We start from the raw sequence: 21340 nt of genomic DNA, 5'->3' as shown, positions 1-21340 counted from the left end.
AACGAGAGGTCAATTTCGGGAGGAGAGGTGCCGTGTTGATGAAGGTCACCACGACGGTATGTTTGAACCCTCTCCTAATCTTCCCTTAATCAAGATCGGGAATGCCCCAAGAATGAACCTCTTTGCTTCTCAGTGAGCGGCGGAATATTACTTGAACACGGAGGAGCTGTGAACACTGTATTGAACCCCGACGCGACTTCCTGTCTGCTGCGTGCAAGTTGGTACGGCCAGTCATGCGTGCGTCAAGGTCCTCTCCTGCTCGTGGGAAAAGTGACGCAAATGTTGTTATTCACGCCTGTTAGTCAGTGGAATGTTTAAAGGCGACCCCACTAACAACGGTCATTGAAAAAATTGTAATAAATGTTTGTTTATTACTCACACACATACACACAATTGTTGGTCTTACAGAAGAAATGATATATAGTTTTCTTGGATAACATATGGTTCAGAGGGAATGGTATAGCGTGTGTGAGTGTGTGTGTGTGTGTGTGTGTGTGTGTGTGTGTGTGTGTCACCTTTACACACACACACACACACACACACACACACACACACACACACACACACACACACACACACACACACATTGCCATAATATATATATAAAAAAAAACAGTACCTACTAGCGCCGTGGCCGGGAGTAAAAAGCTCCTCCTAACTCGGCCCGGAGTTTGGACGAGTGGAGGTCGCGAGGATAACAAGAGCCGAGCAAACAGGAAAAGGCGCCGAGACGCACAAAAAAAACACGCATCGGCACGAACGCGAGTGTGTGTGTGTGTGTGTGTGTGTGTGTGTGTGTGTGTGTGTGTGTCACACACACACACACACACACACACACACACACACACACACACACTCACACACACTATACCATTCCCTCCGAACCATATGTTATCCAAGAAAACTATATATCATTATCTTCTGTAAGACCAATAATTTATCTCTTGCACTCCCAAACTTCCTTCCTCAATTTTCCTCTCTCGGCTCCTTCCTTCCTCCTCTCCACCTCCTGATCTATTTCTCTCTACCTGCCCGCTCTCAACGTCCCGGCGAATCCCTCCTTTTCTATCTCTACCTCCGTTTCTCTCTTCTTCCCTTTCTTTGTTTACGTCACTTTCCCTCTTTCCCTCTTTCCGCTTTCTCCTCTTCTACCTTCCCTTCTTTATCCACCTCCCGTTTTCTTTACCTCCCTCTCTCTCTACCTTCCTTTCCCTCCACCTTCTCTCTCTCTCTCTTCCTCAATTTCTCTCTTCTTCCCTTTCTTTCTCTACGTCACTTTCCCTCTTCCCCTCCCTTTCTCTCCATCTCTCTTGCTCTCTATCTCTCCTTCTACCTTCCCTTTCTCTCTCTCCACCTCCCTTTCTCTCTACTTCCCCTTCTCTCTCTTCGTCCCTTTTCTCTCTACCTCCCTTTTCTCTCCCTCCCTTTCTCTCTTCTTGGCGAGTCTTAGCACTCCACCAGGTCCCTCCACCGTGCCCTTCCACCCATCACGCCGTATCTTGCCTCTTGCCCTTCGCTCCTTGCTCTTTCGCCCGAGTGCCCTCCCCCCCCCCCCCCCGCGCCCCGCCCCTGGAGTAATGAACAGATGGGCGACCCGGGATGCTGTGCCACAAAGTTCAAGGCTAGGCACGGAGGTTCAGGCTAACGGGACCACATAGGGATACCGGATTAGCGAGGGACAGAGGGTAGGGAGGAGAGAGAGAGGAGAGAGAGAGAGAGAGAGAGAGAGAGAGAGAGAGAGAGAGAGAGAGAGAGAGAGAGAGAGAGAGAGAGAGAGACAGACAGACAGACACGCGCCCTCTTTCATACATAACCATACACACACACACACACACACACACACACACACACACACACACACACACACACACACACTCACACACACACACGTACAGACAGACAGACAGATAGGCAAATGAACACACATCCAGACACACTCATACACGCATAAACAAACACACACACACACACACACACACACACACACACACACACACACACACACACACACACACATATACACAGCTAGCCAGGGGGGAGGGGCGGCCCATAGCGGGAAGGGGGAGGAGGAGGGGGTGGCAGATAGAGCTATTACAGGTAATTAGATATTTCACACCTTCGCCTCGCCGCTGCACATCATCAGAGGCGCGGCGAGATATGACGCACTTAACTCATTTCCCGGGCCTACGCATGACGGGGTCCGCAGATAATTTCCCGCCCTCTGATTGGCTGCACGGGCGCCGGGCTGACCAATGGGGGGCGGCGACACGCTCCGCTATGACGAGGCACGAGATGGACAGGTAATTGCTCTTATTTATGCTCACTGATTACTGTCCAGGTGTGTTGGGGCGAGCTGGTTGGCGTACCGGATTTTTATGTGTGTTTAGCGAGCTGAGGGTTGTTGTTTTTGTTCCTTTTCGTTGTTTCCTTGTCCATTACGTCTGGTTATCTGCGTTTTTCTGTTTATTTCTTTATCTTTATTTGTTTTTCTTTGCCACTATTTTTTCCCATTACTTCCAATTATATATATGTGTTTTTTTATTCTTCATTTTTCTCTATTATTTTCCGTTAGGTCTGATTACATGTGTTTTTTCTGTCTATTTCTATATCTATTTATTTGCTTTCTTTGCCATTATTTTCTTCCCATTACATCCAATTATATATATTTGTGTTTATTGAGCTAGTTTTTTTTTTTCATTTCTCGCTGTTTTTTTCCGTTCCGTCTGATTATATGTGTTTCTCTATCTATTTATTTATCTCTTTATCTATTTCTTTTCTCTTCCATTTTTTTTCTTGACATCCAATTATATATATTTGTGTCTATTGAGCTTTTTTATTTTTTTCGTTTTATCCTTTTCCGTCCCGTCTGATTATTTATATTTCTCTCTTTTTCTCTTTTCCACTTTTTTTGCCCATTACATTATTTTTTTATAGAGCTGAGTTTTTTCTTTCTTTCTTTTTGTCCTTTTTCTTTCCCGTCTGATTAATTATATTCCTTTTTCTTCTCTTTTTCCACTTCGTTTTTACCCATTACATCAGATTCCTTTCCTTCTCTTTTCCCCTTCTTTTTTTTTTACCTATCAAATTAGTTTTTATAGAGCTGAGTTTTTTCTTTCTTTCTTTGTGTCCTTTTCTGTCCCGTCGGATTACTTATATTCCTTTTTTCTTCTCTTTTTCCACTTCGTTTTATATTTAACCCACATTAGTTTTTATAGAGCTGAGTTTTTATTTTCCTCGTGGCATCCTTTTCCATTCCATTCGTTTACATATACTGCTCGATTTTTTCCCTCCTCCATATCCATTTTTTTCTCAATTATTTTTTACAGCAAAGGAGACAGCTCAAGGGCACAAAAAAAAGGAAACAGTAATAAAAAAAAGCCCGCTACTCGCTGCTCCTAAAAAGAATCCAAAGAGGTGGCCTACATCTGATCATATAATTTCTCGCCCATTCTTTTCCATAACAGTCTTTTGCTATTACATCTGATAACATATACTTCTCCTGTTTCTCTTTTCCGTTACGATATTTTCACACGCCATCTGATTATGCGTTTCTCGACCATACATATCCATAACGCTCTATCCCATTACGTCTGATTATATGTATTTCTCGCTGTCATCATAAAGTAGAAAGGTATTTGGAGAAGTCTTTATGGGTTGGTATAGTCTCAGATTCATGGTGAACGGGTATTGTTTTGTGGATTGTTTTTTTTCTCCTATGGGTGTGTTCTGTGTTGTTACGTAAGGGACAGAACGGCTTTTTCATCTTCGTCTAATTTGGTTTTCTTTTTCTTCCTCTCCTCTTTTTTTTCTGCGTCTTCATCTTCTACTTCTCTCTTTCCTTCTTTTTTACCTCCTCTCTTTTTCAGGATCTTAATTTTCTAGTTTTCTGTTTCCATTTTGTTCCACTATTCTCTTTTTTTCATCTTCGTCTAATTTGGTTTTCTTTTTCTTCCTCTCCTCTTTTTTTCTGCGTCTTCATCTTCTACTTCTCTCTTTCCTTCTTTTTCACTTCCTCTCTTTTTCAGGATCTTAATTTTCTAGTTTTCTGTTTCCATTTTGTTCCACTATTCTCTTTTTTTCATCTTCGTCTGATTTGGTTTTCTTTTTCTTCCTCTCCTCTCTTTTTTTCTGCGTCTTCATCTTCTACTTCTCTCTTTCCTTCTTTTTCACTTCCTCTCTTTTTCAGGGTCTTAATTTTCTACTTTTTCTTTTTTTTCCATTTTCTTTCCCTAATCACTTTTTTTCTTGATCTTCGTCATTTTCTTTTCTCTTCTCCACTTTTTTTATATACATTCACATCTTAATCTTCTTTTCTTGTTAGTCCTTCTTCTATAATATATCTTCTTTCACGTATTCAGATAACGTAACACACACACACACACACTCACACGCACACAAGGACGGTGGTGGCGATGGAGTGGGTGGTGGATTAGGAATATGAATGGAAGAAGGAAGGGGAGGAGCAGGATTAGGCTCAGATGTGTGTTAGTGGAAAGAGGATCATTCTTCTCCACTCTTGGTGTTAACGTTGCTCAGTTTATCTCTTTGGACGTAGGTTTTTTAATTTTTTTTGGTCCTAATATTTTTTTTCTCCTCCCCTTCCTCTTATTTTCTTCATCTTCGTCTTTGTATTTTTTTCTTTTTCTCCCTCTCCTCTCTCTCCTTTTCCTTTATCTTCATCTAATTTCCTTTTTATTTCTTCCCCCTCCTTGCTTTTTATTCTACATCCACGCATTAATCTTCTTCTTTTCTCGTTAATCCTCCTTCTATATATATTCCTTTTCTCCAAGAACGTGACAAACACACACACACACACACACACACACACACACACACACACACACACACAAAACGAGTTCCAGGGGGCAGCATGAGCCAGGAGTAGGTGGCGCCACTATAAACACTTGCCTGCGCCATGACGTGCTGGGGCCGACTACCATCCAGGCCCCTCAAGAAAGCCTACCGGTGCTATAGGCATACACGTAACACACACACACACACACACACACACACACACACACACACACACACACACAGACACACACACACTAAAAATATCCCCTTCTCACGAAAAATAGCATTGCTGAAAAAAGTACAATAATAAAATTCACGAAATATTCAGCCCCCCCCCTCCCTCCCCCCCCCCCCCACACACACACACACGCACATACACATTTTAACTTATTTATTTTATGTCTTCTTTTTTTCTCGGTCCGCCGTAAGTAAGGTCCACGTACAGTCCGGACCCGGCTTGTATCGGCTCGCTGCGGTGTAAATCCTTCCTTATCCGGCCACGTCACGCCGGATATCAGAAGGAATCGCTTTATTGGCTCAACGGGGGTATAAAGTACATTTTCTCTCTCTCTCTCTCTCTCTCTCTCTCTCTCTCTCTCTCTCTCTCTCTCTCTCTCTCTCTCTCTCTCTCTCTCTCTCTCTCTCTCTCTCTCTCTCTCTCTCTCTCTCTCTCTCTCTCTCTCTCTCTCTCTCTCTCTCTCTCTCATTAATCTTCATCCCCGAAAGCATTTATCCCTCACCGTCATTACTTTCATACTCCTTTTTATTAGTTTTTTGCTTCTATTCTTTCCATTCTCTTTTTATTTTCCCTCCCTTCCTTCCTTCTCTCGTTCCTTCCCTCGTTCTCTGCTTCCACATTCTTCCGGCATGTTTAGTTTTCGTTCGTTCAATACTCCTTTTTTTCTACTTTCACTATTTACTCCTCTTTTTCCCCCTCCCTTCTTTCTTCCCATCTTCCCTTCCTTCCTTCTCTCGTTCCTTCCATCGTTCTTTGCTTCCACATTCTTCCGGCATCTCCTTTGGTTTTCGTTCGTTCAATCCTCCTTTTATTCTACTTTCACTCTTTACTCCTTCCCCTTCCTTCCTTCCTTCCTTCCTTCCTCCCTTCCTGCCTCCGTTCCCTCGTTCGCTCCATCGCCAGTCACCCGTCATCTCCGCTATTTTTCGTTCGTTCAATCCTCCTTTTATTCTACTTTCACTCTTTGCTCCTTCCTTCCTTCCTTCTTCCCTTCCTGCCTTCCTTCCTTCCTTCTTCCCTTCCTGCCTTCGTTCCCTCGTTCGCTCCTTCGCCATTCACCCGTCATCTCCGCTAGTTTTCGCTCGCTCCACAATGCATCGCTTGGGGTATCGACGTGTTTCTGCTTCTACCATTGCTATAAAGGTTTGGACTCTGTCAGACGAAGAGAAATGTGGCGGGCGGAATGCGAGTTTTTCTTTTTTTTCCTCTTTTATTTTTGTTTCGTGTGTGATTAGCTGAATGCTCTCCCTCGCCCTCGTACCTCACGCCTCCCCTCCCTTCCCTCCCCTTCCTCTGCCCCCTTCTCCCCACCCACCTCCGAAAAAAAGGGCAGTCGTGTACCCTTGTGCGAGTGAAGGCTATTCCCTGGTCATCCATTTGTTGAGTTTTCTATTTTTTTTTAACTTTTATTTGTGTTGAGGTGTTTTTTTGTGTGTACCTGTTTTGTCACGTTCTTGTTCTCTCCTTTATCCTCTTCTCCTCCTCATTCATCTTCTTTATTCACAATTTTCATTCATCGTCTAACTCATTTTACTACGTCCACATCTTTCATTAGCTTCACTCTTTCTTATTCCACTCCATCCTCATCACCATCCATCGTTTCATCCACTTACTTCATCCACTCATACTTTTATACCCGGTCAGCCATTCTCTTACCCATTTTTCTTTCATCCACTTCTTCCATTCACTTTTACTCATACGTACTGACACTTTTTCATCCACCTAGTTATTCATCCTTTCATCCACACATCATCCACCCTCACTGATACACCCTTTCACCTATTGTAGTACCTATTTAAATTCATCCACATCCTTCATCCACCTTTACTCACCTTTACAACGTTTCACCCACTTCGTAATCCATCCTTTCATCCACACTTACAAACTTTTTCACTGACCTCTTCCATTTCATCCACTATCCATTTTCCTTTACTCATACTGATAACGCTTCCTCCACCTCCTCATCCAACGTCTTGCCCACTCCATTTCATCCACTTTCCATTTACCTTTACTCAAACATGTAACGATTCCTCCACCTCCTCATCCATTCTTCCATCTACACTCTCCACCCATATCCCTATCGCCCACCCTCTCATCTACAAAGCCTTGGTGGAATTAAACATTAACTTTAATAGGATTTCACTTGGGTTGAAGGGCAGACCACGTAGTCTTGCCATAGGGTCTGTCTGGTCTGAATGTCTATGTAAATCTATGTAAATTGCATCCCCACGTCCGTCCCACTCACATCCCCACTGACACATCCCACTGACACCTTCACACCTTTCATGGCAGCCTAATTTACCTCCTCCTCGTGAACATCGTTACAGCTCCTCCCCGTCACCCTCACCTTTATTTTCCACCTTTACACATCTTCTCACACCCTACACGACCACATCCACACCCTTATTCTCACCCGCACACCCTTCCTTCCTCCCCTCCCTTTACCACTTTCACACGATCACACCCTCACCCACACCCTTACTCTCTCACACCCTAACGGCTTCCCTCACCTCACCCATACACTCACACGGCTACACCCTCTTTCACATCCTCCTTCATACATGTCCTCACACCTCAGCTTCACATCCCTCTCGTACCTACACCCACAACACACCCACACACACGCCCACGACTTCCATCTTCCTTCCAACCCCTACCCCTCTCCTACCTACATCCATCCACTTACACGCCCAATTGCACACCTATTCACACACCAACTCACCCCCCCCCCTCACTCACACCTCCCCCCCACACGCACTCCCACCACACCTTCCTTCCTTCCTTCCCACTCACATCCTCTCAGCTGGGCAAGCAAGATCGACCGGCTTAAATGGGTCTTTATATCAGAAGTTGGATTCCGCGTCGACGTTATCCGGCAGTGTTATGGTGGCGGCGGCGGCGGTGGTGGTGGAGGTGGGGGCAGGTTGGCGGGTGGAGGTGAGGAGGGACAGGCTGTTGCGTGCTAATGGGACCGGCAGCGAAGGTTACAATAATCTGGACGCGGTGGGATTTCGGCTTGACGGGGAGATGTCCGCTGGGCTGGGTGTGTGTGAGGCAGGCGGTGGTGGTGGTGGTGGTGAGGAGGAGGAGGAGGAGAAGGAAGAGGAAGAGGAGGAGAACGAATAACTTATAATAATAACATTAAGAATATGAATAAGAATAAGGATATAGATAATTGCAGTAACAGTAATGACAAAAATAATGATAATAATAATAAGAAGAATGGAGGAGAAGGAAAAAGAAAGACAGGGACGTAGAAGGAAGAGGATGTAGACGATCAGACAAAGGAAGGGAAGGAAATAAAAAGAGGAGGAGGAGGAGGAGGAAGTTTCGGTGTTTTTGAAAGGTGTTTTGGACAGTTGCAGGTATGTGTGTGTGTGTGTGTGTGTGTGTGTGTGTGTGTGTGTGTGTGTGTGTGTGTGTGTTTTGCGTGGCTGTATGTCTCCTGGAGGGCATTGTTAGTGGTGGTGGCAGCGATGTCCATGATTGCTGTACCGTTATTGGGTGGCAGTGGCGGCGCTAATCCTTGTCAATGAACCTTTGTGACCTGCAAGGAATGGGGCTTTCATGGCTGTGGCCTTGTGGCTCGGTTGTGGCGCTGGCAGGTCATAGAAGTGGTCTTGTGGGGCTGCTTCGTATGGTGATGGTGCGGTGTTGTGGATGGGGCAGCTTAGCGAAGTGGGCGCGATAGCAGTGGTCTTAGTGTATAGTGGAGTAGGTATGTTGGTAGTGGAGGTGGTGACTTGGATGTTATGGTTGTAATGGGTTATATTGCGTTGTGGTGAAAGTAGTAGTGGTGTCGACGGCTTAGGTGTGAGTAGTGGTGTTTCGAAGTGACAGTAAGGTGTATTATTGGATGGGCAACCTTGCGATGTGATTGAGATGACCGTGGCTGTGTTTTGGTGTTGTTTTGGGGTAAATGTGCGATGTAATAGTGGATGGGGCGGCTTAGCGAAGTGGTCGGCATCTAAGCAGTGGTCTTAGGTGTTGTTTTGAAGTGACGGTACAGTGTAGTGGGTGGGGGAGCTTAGCGAAGTGGTTGGCGAGGTGTTGTGTTAGTCAGTTCGATGTGTGGTTTTATTGTAGTGGGCTAAAAAAGTGGTTTTGGTAGGGTTGATAAAGGGCGGTGATGGAATGTGGCTAGTTCGTTGTGGTAGTGTAATTGGTGGTGATGGGTGGTTGTTGTGGTTCTGGTTGTGATGGGAATGTGGTACGGTTGTGGTGGCTGTAGTAATGACTGAAAATAACGGACATTGAAGTATGGTGATTTTGGTGGAGTGGTTGAACTATGGTAGTGATTTTGGTGGTACATGGTGAGGGATGGTGGAGGAAGCAGGGGTCGTAATTGCAATGGTACTGGCGGCGGAAGTGGCAGTTGCTTGGTTGTGGTGGTGGGTGGAGTTATCGTGGTGGTAGCGGTTAGTGGTGTGGCCGCAGGTGAATTGGTGTGGTAGGGGTGGTGGTAGTGGAAGTGGTGTCTTGGCTGTTGTGGTGGCAAGTAAGGTAGCTATATTGCGTATCCCTGGAGGTGGTGATGGTGGTAGTAGTAGTGGTGGTGGTGGTGATAGCTCGGGTGTGGTAATACTAAAGGTTGGGTGTTGTATGTCACTGGTGGTGGTGGTGGTTTGCGTGTGGTAAATACTAGTGGTGTTGTGTTGTGTATCAGTGCCTGTAGTGGTGGTGGTGGTGATAGCTCGGGTGTGGTAATACTAGTGGTGGGGTGTTGTATGTCTGTAGTGGTGGTGGTGTTGGTGGTAGCAGTGTTTGAGGTGTTGCAATCCTAGTGGTCTGTTATGTTTCCCAGGTGGCAGTAGTGGTAGTAGTAGTAGTAGTAGTAGTAGTATGGGTGTTGCAAATAGTAGTGGTGTTCTGTTAGTAGTAGTGGTGGCAGTGTTGGTAATCCTAGTGATGTTCTGTTATGCTTCCCTGGTGGTAGCGGTGGTGGTGGTGGTAATATAAGGGAGTGTTAGCGGAGCGGCTGCGTTGCGGACCCTGACGCACGGTTATGGCAGGAAGGAGGCCCCGGGGGTGGATATGTGCCTCAAATGTGGATCTTGATTTGAATGTATGTAAGGAGAGAGAGAGAGAGAGAGAGAGAGAGAGAGAGAGAGAGAGAGAGAGAGAGAGAGAGAGAGAGAGAGAGAGAGAGAGAGAGAGAGAGAGAGAGACAGACAGACAGACAGACAGACAGACAGACACACTTACTCACTCCCTTTCATACTCTTTCCCTTTCTACCCCACTCTCTCCCTCTCATTTCCTCTCTCCCTCTCTCTCCCTTTCTTTCACTCCTACTTCTCTCCCTCCCTCCCCCACCTCACCCTCCTCGGCACAAGAATAGGAGAAGAGTTAGAGGTTCATCTGGGCTCTGATTACCGCCGCCTCAGTGGAATATTAAAAAGTAATAGCCGGGTTGAAGGAACAGTCGAGCAAGGCGCCGCTGAAACCCCCTAACGCCAGACCCGAGTTATGACACCGATGAGTGGATGTGAAAGTGGCGTTCGTTGTGGAAGAAGGCGGGTGGATGGGGTGCTTCTGGTTGTGAGTGTTAAGTGGAAATGGTGATAATGTCGCTTGTGGTTGTTAAGGTGGTGATGGTAGAGAGGAAGAGGAAGAAGGGATGAGGTGGTGAATGTGATGTTTGTGGTGATGTTGTGAAGAGAGAGAAGCGAAATAATGGTGAATGAAAGAAGATAGAAAGGAAGTGATGATAGTGTGATGTTTGTTTTTGATGATGTGGTGATGATAGAGAGGAGGAAGAAGAAGTGGTGGTGAGTGTGGTTCTTGTAGTGGTGTGTTGTGGAAAGGAAATGGTGGTGGTGGTGGTGGTGGTGATGGATGAGGTATTGAATAATGACTTAGAAATGTATCGCACAGTGGAAATAAGGGTACGAGAGGAAGTGAAATTGATGAAAGTTATGATTGTGAAGTTGTTGTTGTTGCTGGTGGTGGTGGTGATGTTGATGGTGGTATTGGTGGTAGTGGTGGTGGTAATGATCGTAGGGGTGGTGGTGGAGGTGTTGAGGCGTTGAATAATGGCTTCAAAATGTGTTGCCGAGTGAAAATGAGTGTAAGAAAGGAAGTTAGTGGTGGTGGTGGTGGTGGTGGGGGTGTGGGGGGTGGGGGTGGTGGTGGCGGTGGTGCGTAACGAGACGAAATCATGTTTTTGCTGCTGGTGTTAAAACGTTCAGTGGAAATGGTTCTTGTGGTGCTGTGAGTGGTGATGTTGCTTCCAGTATTTGTGGTGGTGGTGGTGGTGGTGGTTGTGTTGAATAATGGTACGAAATCATGTTGTTGTTATAATTTAAGCCTATGGTACCAGTGATGTTTTCTTGATGTGGTGAAAGTCGTGGAAGCGGTGATGTTTATCGTGCTATTTGAGATGAAGGTAGTGGTGGTGGTGGTGGTGATGATTGTGGTGTTGAATAATGGTACGAAGTCATGTTGTTATTGCTATTAGTTCAACCTATGGCACCAGTGATGTTTTCTTTATGTGGTGAACGCAGTGGAAGCGGTGATGTTTATCGTGGTGCTTGATGTGAAGGCAACAGTAGTGGTGGTGGTGGCGGTGTCGAACAATGCCCCATAATCTCGTTGGTAATATTGCCGGTATTGAAGGACATGAAGAAGGTGGTGATTGTGGCGGTGACAGTGGTGACAATGCTGGTACCCGTGCCTGTCCTTGTCGTGGTGAAGTGGGCGGTAGTGAATAATGTCCCAGAATCTCGCTTTTACTATTGTTGCCGGTATTGGAACCCATGAAAAAGGGGTGTTTGTGGTAGTAAGAGTGAGAATCAATCAAGATGGCAATGGTAGTGTTGGTGGTTGTCGGGTTCAGTTGGTAGTGTCGGTGGTACGATACTAGGGACCATACTCTCAAACACTTCGAGGGACCATTGCCAGACTATCGTACTCAGAGCATTGTATTTACCAGTTTCTGACTCTTAACTATTGCCAAGAAACATCAGGATCTAACTCTTTTAACGATAACTATTAATAGGTTTCGTTTTTGGAGCCCAGAAGACAGTTTAGGGGTAGGAAGTCGGGAAATATAACCGGCTGAGTACGACAATCTGGCAACGTTGCAAGTTCGAGGCCAGATTGTCGTACTCATAGCATAGTATTTGCCGGTTTCTGACGCTTAACTATTCTCAAGAAACATCAGGATCTAACTCTTTTAACGATAACTTTAAATGAGCTTCGTTATTGTAGCCCAGAAGACAGTTTAGGGGTAGGAAGTCGGGAGATATGAGCGGCTGAGTACGACAATCTGGCAACGTTGCAAGTTCGAGGCCAGATTGTCGTACTCATAGCATAGTATTTGCCGGTTTCTGACGCTTAACTATTGCCAAGAAACATCAGGATCTAACTCTTTTAACGATAACTATAAATGAGCTTCGTTATTGTAGCCCAGAAGACAGTTTAGGGGTAGGAAGTCGGGAGATATGAGCGGCTGAGTACGATAATCTAGCAACGTTGCTTCGAGGCTCCCACATCTACATTAGATAAGACTTTCGTAGAAGTTGTTGTGGGTATTTCCATGGGTAGTCTTATGAACCTAGTGATGGTTTGACAAGACTTCTACACTATGAATAAAAAAGCACTCATGAGAACTGACTAATCTCCTCTGTGTGGCCTTTGAAAGTATTTGTTGCGAGAGCCGAAATCGTCACAAAATACGAACATGTCGAAGCACATATTTTCTGTCTTGCGGTGCCTGTTCTTGTTGTTGTTGTTGTTGTTGTTGTTGTTGCTGTCGGGGCCGGAGGATTGGCAGCTGTTATGGTTTGCTGTACCGTTGTTTTTGCCTGTCTGTCGTGACTGCCACTGTTTTTATCTGACAAGCGGAGGGAGCTGTGGTGATTTCATTTATGTTGCCCGTGGTGGTGGTGGTGGAGGTGGTGGTGGTGGTGGAGGTGGTGGTGGTGGTGGTGGGTGAGGGTGGATGTCCCGGATGCTATGTTACGCTAGGTTTTATCAGTACGGTTGTTACTTTTATTATTGTTGTTGTTGTTGTTGTTGGTGGTGGTGGTGATGGAGGGAGTGGGTGTACGGAGGTTGTGTTGCTGGTGCTGTCAAACGTGATATTACAGCATACAGTTTGTTATGTTTGCGGTAGGTTATGTTATTACCGTTGCGTGTTGCTATAGTTGTTGTTCTTGCTCTTGTTAGTGTTGTTGGTGGTGGTGGTGGCGGTGGTGGTGGTGGTGGCGTTTTCCTAATGTCAAACGTGTTATTTTCAAAGTTATTAGCGTCATACTTTTTTCCGATACTTACATTCGATTGCGGTGTTGCTTATGTTAACCTGTTGTACGACGTTGCATTATCGCTATTTGTATTGCAGTTATTGGCCGTGCTGCTGTTAGTGTTACGGCGGTGTTGCCATGTCGATGCTGGTGTCAAACTGTTTTTTACCGGCATATTCTAATCAATACTTCCCCTGTTCCTCGTTCTCGCAGCTTTCACTTTTATTTTCTCTTCCTCGGTTGTCAGGTGTTCGGGGGCGGCTGGACAGGAGGCGTAGAGTGTCCGCAATCCTCCCTCTCTACCTGTTTCATCTCTTAGAATAATAATGGAATAGTGTTGTGTTTTTTAATGCAAACGGTCATTTACATTATGGCTCCAGCGCCTGACATTGATCACAAGGCCGATAATGAAAGCCACGTCAAAAATATCGAAAGGAAAATGACGGTAGGGTGTGTGTTCATGTGACGAGGCTTTGGAGCGGCGGCAGGATTAGCCGGAGACGATGAAAGAGCGTGCTGGTCCACTTCCTCGTCATTAATATCATTGTCATCACGAGAATTATTGTTGTTATCCCCATTGCCACTTATCTAACTTCTCCCTGTCCACCTCATCTTCTTATCATCATAATCATAAGCCTCATCCTCTGCCTCATCAACAACAACATCCACAACAACACTTGCTAGGTCATCGTAGTGCTGCATCCCAACGAATCCCTTTCAAGGACTGCGCCCTGCTCTCGGCGTCAGGCAACGTTGCCAGATTGTCGTACCCAGCCTCCTATGTTTGCCGATTTCCGACCCCAAAACTGCCTCCTCGACCCCAATAACTGCCTTCATATATAGTTATTGTTAAAGCGGTTAATTAATGGTGTTTTTTGGCAATGCTGTGGCTCAGAAATCGGCAAATACGAGGCTCTGAGTACGGTAATCTGGCAAACGGTGGCGTCAGGTACACCTTCGGGATACACACTTGGGGCAGTATCCCTTACCGACGAGAGTCTTCAAGAGCATGATTTATGAACACGTCAACATTTGCTGAACATACAAGCCTATCATACATAATCTAAAACGTATATCTGGAGCTATGTCTTTATACCATCCCGGCTGTTGAAATTAAATGGCAGACGATGAATAATTATCAATCGGCCTCTTTGATCACGTTGGGCGGACTGATGAAAGGCAGCGCGCCCAGCGGTGTTCTCTCCTGCCTAGCTGGCGGCGCCCTGACATTCTGCATATCACCGACCACTTTTGACCTCTGAACAAAAAGTAGTGTTCGATTAAGCATATAAAATGTTATTCAATGAATAAATAAATTTCTGACAGCATTGAATAAATAATACGTAAATATATTCAGGGAAATGTTCAAACACACGCCACCCGGCACAGGGTCCGCCCTCGGCTGCCTTGTGATGATCACGGTTTGTCTGTAAAACGAGTTATCCCGCCCTGACATAACGTAATAGGTAACATCTAAGGGCATCACAGACCTGTTATTGCTCAGACACGTTGATCCCTTCAGTGTAGCGCGCGTGCGGCCCAGGACTTTTTTTTTTTTTCTCTTTTTTGGGAGCAGCGAGTAGCGGGCTTTTTTTATTATTGTTTTCTTTTTCTTGTGTGCCCTTGAGCTGCCTCCTTTGTTGTAAAAAAAAAAAGAAAAAAAAAAAGAACATCTAAGGGCAATAACAGGTATGTGATGCCCTTAGATGTTCTGTGCCGCACGGGCGCTACACTGAAGTAATAGGTAACGTTAACAACAGCAAAGAAACGAGTACCTACGTGTGAAGGGAACCGTTCAAAACACACAACTCATGCGTATTGGTGCGCCGGCCCCCTCATCCACTCTTCCTGCCGTGGGTCGCCTATTGAACCGCTCCTGAAACTAACTACGTGGCGGACCTGACGGCTGGGTCCACCACGCCCCGCCGTGAACACAGTGGCCATGCTGAGTCCTCGAGGCTGATCCCGAAACACACCCGCCCACGATCACCTTAAACAATAATAAACATGATGAAAAAATACCCAAATAACAACAGCAGCAATGATAGATTAAAAACACAAAACAGTGTCAACAAACCAGCAAGAACATCATCACCAACAACAAAAACACTAACAAACACAACACCAACAGCGAAGCGAAAGGGAACAAACACAGCGGCGCAAAATAAACACATACTTTCCAAACGGTTGCTAAATCTGTGAACTGAGGACATTCAAATAAACGCAAAGCAAATAAACACTCGCAAAATCCCGGCAAAACAGAAAGGGAAAAAAGGGAAATGTGTCCAGCGAGCTAAGTGACACATACACACACACACACACACACACGCACACGCACACGGAAATAAACAAATGACTGCCAACTCTATGCATCGGCGAGTGTTTGCGTCAACCATCGGCGGATAAAAGATAAGATGAACAGGAAGATGAACGCGCTTAAAACTCAGCCGCGCCAGAACGTTCCTCCTTCCTCCCGCCCTTACTCAGCAATGGGAATAAAGAAAACTAATCCCTCTTTTATTTCTTTCTTTTTGGTCCCCGCGGTGTGATTCAGCAAGTAAAAAACACACGGAAAAGAATTTGTGTTTTTCTTTTTTTCCCTTTACGTGGTGTCAGCTAGCGAGGAAAAAGGAAAGAAAAAGCTGTGTTGGGTATTCTCCTCTTTTTCTTTCCTCTGCCGCAAACCAACTCAGGAAGGAAAACAAGGAAAAAGTGTTGTGTTTTGCCCCCGTTTTTCCTTTCCGTGGGGTCAGTAAAGAAGGAAAAAAAAAAGAGAAAACCTGTGTTACTCCACTTTTTTTCTTTTCTCCGACGCATACCAACTCAGGAAGGAAAACAAGGGAAAAGTAGTTGTGTTTTTTTCCCTTGTTTTCCTTTTCGTAACGTCAGTAAGGAAGGAAAAAGGAAAAAAAAAGCGATGTTACTCTTTTCGTTTTTTCTTTTCTCCGACGCAAAGCAACTCCGGAAGGAAAACAAGGAAAAAGTAATTGTGTTTTTCCTCCTTTTCCTTTTCCTGACGTCAACAAGGAAGGAAAAATTGTAAAAAAATCTGTTACTCTTCTCATTTTCTTTTTTTCTTACGCAAAGCAACTCAGGAAGGAAAAACAAGGAAAAAAGTAGGTGTGTTTTTTCCCTTGTTTTCCTTCTCGTGTCGTCAGCTGGCAAGAAAAAAAGGGGAGAAAATCCTGTGTTGCGTACTCCCCACATTTTCTTTCCTCCGACGCAAACAAACTCAGGAGGAAAAAGGAAGTTGCGTGTTACCCCTTTTTGCATTTTCGTGAGGTCACCAAGGAAGGAAATTTAAGTAAGAAAACCCTGTGTTACTCTCCTTTTTTTCTCTTTCCCTGCTCTTAAGTTAACGAGGAAAACACGAAAAACAAATATATATTCCTCTTCTATTTTCTCAACGTTATTTATCAGGGAAATGTATAGGAAATGTGTAAAGCGAAGCTGTGTCCCGTTTTCTACCGTTTCCGCGCCATCATTTAGCAAGGCAAGCAAGGGAAACTAAGCTATTTCCACCCTCTTGCTTACCCTAACGCCACCCCAGCGAGGGAAATACAGTTAATTAAGTTACGTTCCTCCCTCTTACCTCTCATTTTCCTAGCTATGTTTACCTTCTCCTACCCTCTCCCTTTCCTTGATCTCAGCCGGTAAGGAAATTAAGAAACTGTGTTATTTCGCCTTTCCTTCTTTTGTCGCCACTCAGGATAAAAGACAAATGGTTAAGATCTCCTTCTCTCTAGTTTCCTGATCATTGTCTTTTGAAATATAAAAAAAATAGTACGCCAGGAAAGACAATACGGAACTCTTCACTTTTTTTTTTTTCTTTGATGCAAACCAACTCAGAAAGGAAAAACAAGGAAAAAGTAATCGTGTTTTCCTTTCCTTTCCTTTCCTTCTCCCGATATCACCCAGGACAGGAGAAACGTGACTGCGGATTTCCTACAAGAAGACATCAAGCTACAGGAATGGAACAAAAAGTGGCTTCTACAATTCAGTGAAGAAAAACGTAAAGTCCTGCACCTTGGGAGGGGATTCCAGCACACCAATACCACATGGGAAACACTCCACTATTCACCACAGAGACAGAGAAAGACCTCGAAGCATATGGTACCAGGCTATCAGTGAAAACCAAAGCCGTGCCAATCGCAGCAGACGGGCTAAGCTTTCTCTCCCTCCCCGATCCCGTTCTCTGGAAATATGAAAAGTTGTGTTCAATCCCTCATCCGCCCCACTCAAGGAAGCAAGGCAAAGCATATCATTGTCTTTTCCTTCCCAGTCACCAAACAAGAGAAATGCGGAAATGAAGCTCGTTTGTCCGCTGTCCACATTCTCGGCGCCACTCAACAAAGGGAATATAAAGACAAGCCTTAGCCCGTATTACAAGCTCTCCATTCCGAAGCCATTTTCTTGACGTCATAACTAGCCCCATCAATATTGCCAGAGCCTGTTTTCTACGAGCTTTCTGTGAACCAATTTTACGGAATAATGGCTACACCCGACGTATTAGGTTTCCCTGCAATTATAATAGTAGTAGTAGTAGTAGTAGTAGTAGTAGTAGTAGTAGTAGTGGTAGTGGTAATAGTAGTAGTAGTAGTAGTGGTATTATTATTTATTATTATTATTATTATTATTATTATTATTATTATTATTATTATTATTATTATTATTATTATTATTATTATTATTATTATTATTATTATTATTATTATTATTATTATTATTATTATTATTATTATTAGTAGTAGTAGTAGTAGTAGTAGTAGTAAGGTTGCCAAGAAGTAAATAATTGGGAGCGAAGTATCTGTGAAACTCTACGAAAGCGAAAATCCAATTAGAAGCTGTCGTTGGTTTTTGAGTCGGTAATAACTGTCATATCTTAGTAAATCCGAGATTGAAATTAGTTCGTATGTCTTCCCCCCCCCCCTTTACCCCCTACCCCCCTCCGTCTCATTCCCCACGTTCACTCATCATGTAAGAACGTAATCATTTCCGGAGTAACCCAACCAACAGAGCTGCGACCTTTTCCTCTTCTCCCTTTCCCCAGCGTCTTCAATAAGGAGTAATCAGAAACCCCCGTGGTGCAGTACTTAGCGTCCCTGACTACGAATCTGCGGGCCTGGGTTCGAATCCCCGCCTGGGTAGTCGCCGTGCAGCCCACTCAACTATTCTTTTCCTATCCTTCAACTATCCTTCCCATCCTTCCTATCCTTTTCAACTATCCTTCCCATCCTTCCTATCCTTTTCAACTATCCTTCCTATCCTTCCTATCCTTTTCAACTATCCTTCCTATCCTTCCTATCCTTCTCAACTATCCTTCCTATCCTTCCCATCCTTCTCAACTATCCTTCCCATCCTTCCTATCCTTCTCAACTATCCTTCCTATCCTTCTCAACTATCCTTCCTATCCTTCCCATCCTTCCCAACTATCCTTCCCATCCTTCCTATCCTTCTCAACTATCCTTCCTATCCTTCTCAACTATCCTTCCTATCCTTCCCATCCTTCCCAACTATCCTTCCCATCCTTCCTATCCTTCTCAACTATCCTTCCTATCCTTCTCAACTATCCTTCCTATCCTTCCCAACTATCCTTCCCATCCTTCCTATCCTTCTCAACTATCCTTCCTATCCTTCTCAACTATCCTTCCTATCCTTCCCATCCTTCTCAACTATCCTTCCTATCCTTCTCAACTATCCTTCCTATCCTTCCCATCCTTCTCAACTATCCTTCCTATCCTTCCCATCCTTGTCAACTATCCTTCCTATCCTTCTCAACTATCCTTCCCATCCTTCCCATCCTTCTCAACTATCCTTCCTATCCTTCTCAACTATCCTTCCTATCCTTCCCATCCTTCTCAACTATCCTTCCTATCCTTCCCATCCTTGTCAACTATCCTTCCTATCCTTCTCAACTATCCTTCCTATCCTTCCCATCCTTCTCAACTATCCTTCCTATCCTTCCCATCCTTCTCAACTATCCTTCCTATCCTTCTCAACTATCCTTCCCATCCTTCCCATCCTTCTCAACTATCCTTCCTATCCTTCCCATCCTTGTCAACTATCCTTCCTATCCTTCCCATCCTTCCCATCCTTCTCAACTATCCTTCCTATCCTTCCTATCCTTTTCAACTATCCTTCCTATCCTTTTCAACTATCCTTCCTATCCTTCCTGTCCTTTTCAACTATCCTTCCTATCCTTCCTATCCTTTTCAACTATCCTTCCTATCCTTCCTATCCTTCCTATCCTTTTCAACTATCCTTCCTATCCTTTTCAACTATCCTTCCTATCCTTCCTATCCTTTTCAACTATCCTTCCTATCCTTCCTATCCTTTTCAACTATCCTTCCTATCCTTCCTATCCTTTTCAACTATCCTTCCTATCCTTTTCAACTATCCTTCCTATCCTTCCCATCCTTCCTATCCTTCTCAACTATCCTTCCTATCCTTCCCATCCTTCCTATCCTTCTCAACTATCCTTCCTATCCTTCCCATCCTTCCTATCCTTCTCAACTATCCTTCCTATCCTTTTCAACTATCCTTCCTATCCTTCCCATCCTTCCTATCCTTCTCAACTATCCTTCCTATCCTTCCTATCCTTTTCAACTATCCTTCCTATCCTTCCTATCCTTTTCAACTATCCTTCCTATCCTTCCTATCCTTTTCAACTATCCTTCCTATCCTTCCTATCCTTTTCAACTATCCTTCCTATCCTTTTCAACTATCCTTCCTATCCTTCCCATCCTTCCTATCCTTCTCAACTATCCTTCCTATCCTTCCCATCCTTCCTATCCTTCTCAACTATCCTTCCTATCCTTTTCAACTATCCTTCCTATCCTTCCCATCCTTCCTATCCTTCTCAACTATCCTTCCTATCCTTCCTATCCTTTTCAACTATCCTTCCTATCCTTCCCATCCTTCCTATCCTTCTCAACTATCCTTCCTATCCTTCCTATCCTTTTCAACTATCCTTCCTATCCTTCCCATCCTTCCTATCCTTCTCAACTATCCTTCCTATCCTTCCCATCCTTCCTATCCTTCCTATCCTTCCCATCCTTCCTATCCTTCTCAACTATCCTTCGTATCCTTCCCATCCTTCCTATCCTTCTCAACTATCCTTCCTATCCTTCCCATCCTTCCTATCCTTCCTATCCCTCTCAACTATCCTTCCTATCCTTCCTATCCTTTTCAACTATCCTTCCTATCCTTCCCATCCTTCCTATCCTTCTCAACTATCCTTCCTATCCTTCCCATCCTTCCTATCCTTCTCAACTATCCTTCCTATCCTTTTCAACTATCCTTCCTATCCTTCCCATCCTTCCTATCCTTCTCAACTATCCTTCCTATCCTTCCCATCCTTCCTATCCTTCTCAACTATCCTTCCTATCCTTCCCATCCTTCCTATCCTTTTCAACTATCCTTCCTATCCTTCCCATCCTTCCTATCCTTTTCAACTATCCTTCCTATCCTTCCCATCCTTCCTATCCTTTTCAACTATCCTTCCTATCCTTCCCATCCTTCCTATCCTTCTCAACTATCCTTCCTATCCTTCCCATCCTTCCTATCCTTTTCAACTATCCTTCCTATCCTTCCCATCCTTCCTATCCTTTTCAACTATCCTTCCTATCCTTTCCATCCTTCCTATCCTTCTCAACTATCCTTCCCATCCTTCCTATCCTTTTCAACTATCCTTCCTATCCTTCCTATCCTTTTCAACTATCCTTCCTATCCTTCTCAACTATCCTTCCTATCCTTCCTATCCTTCTCAACTATCCTTTCTATCCTTTTCAACTATCCTTCCTATCCTTCCCATCCTTCCTATCCTTCTCAACTATCTTTTCTATCCTTCTCAACTATCCTTCCTATCCTTCCCATCCTTCCTATCCTTCTCAACTATCCTTCCTATCCTTCCCATCCTTCCTATCCTTCTCAACTATCCTTCCTATCCTTCCCATCCTTCCTATCCTTCTCAACTATCCTTCCTATCCTTCCTTTCCTTCATATCCTTCTCAGCTATCCTTCCTATCCTTCCCATCCTTCCTATCCTTCCCATCCTTCCTATCC

Source organism: Eriocheir sinensis, chromosome 47, assembly GCF_024679095.1.
Source record: "Eriocheir sinensis breed Jianghai 21 chromosome 47, ASM2467909v1, whole genome shotgun sequence".
NCBI classification, from domain to species: Eukaryota; Metazoa; Arthropoda; class Malacostraca; order Decapoda; family Varunidae; genus Eriocheir; species Eriocheir sinensis.
Note: the sequence above shows the minus strand (reverse complement) of the source record.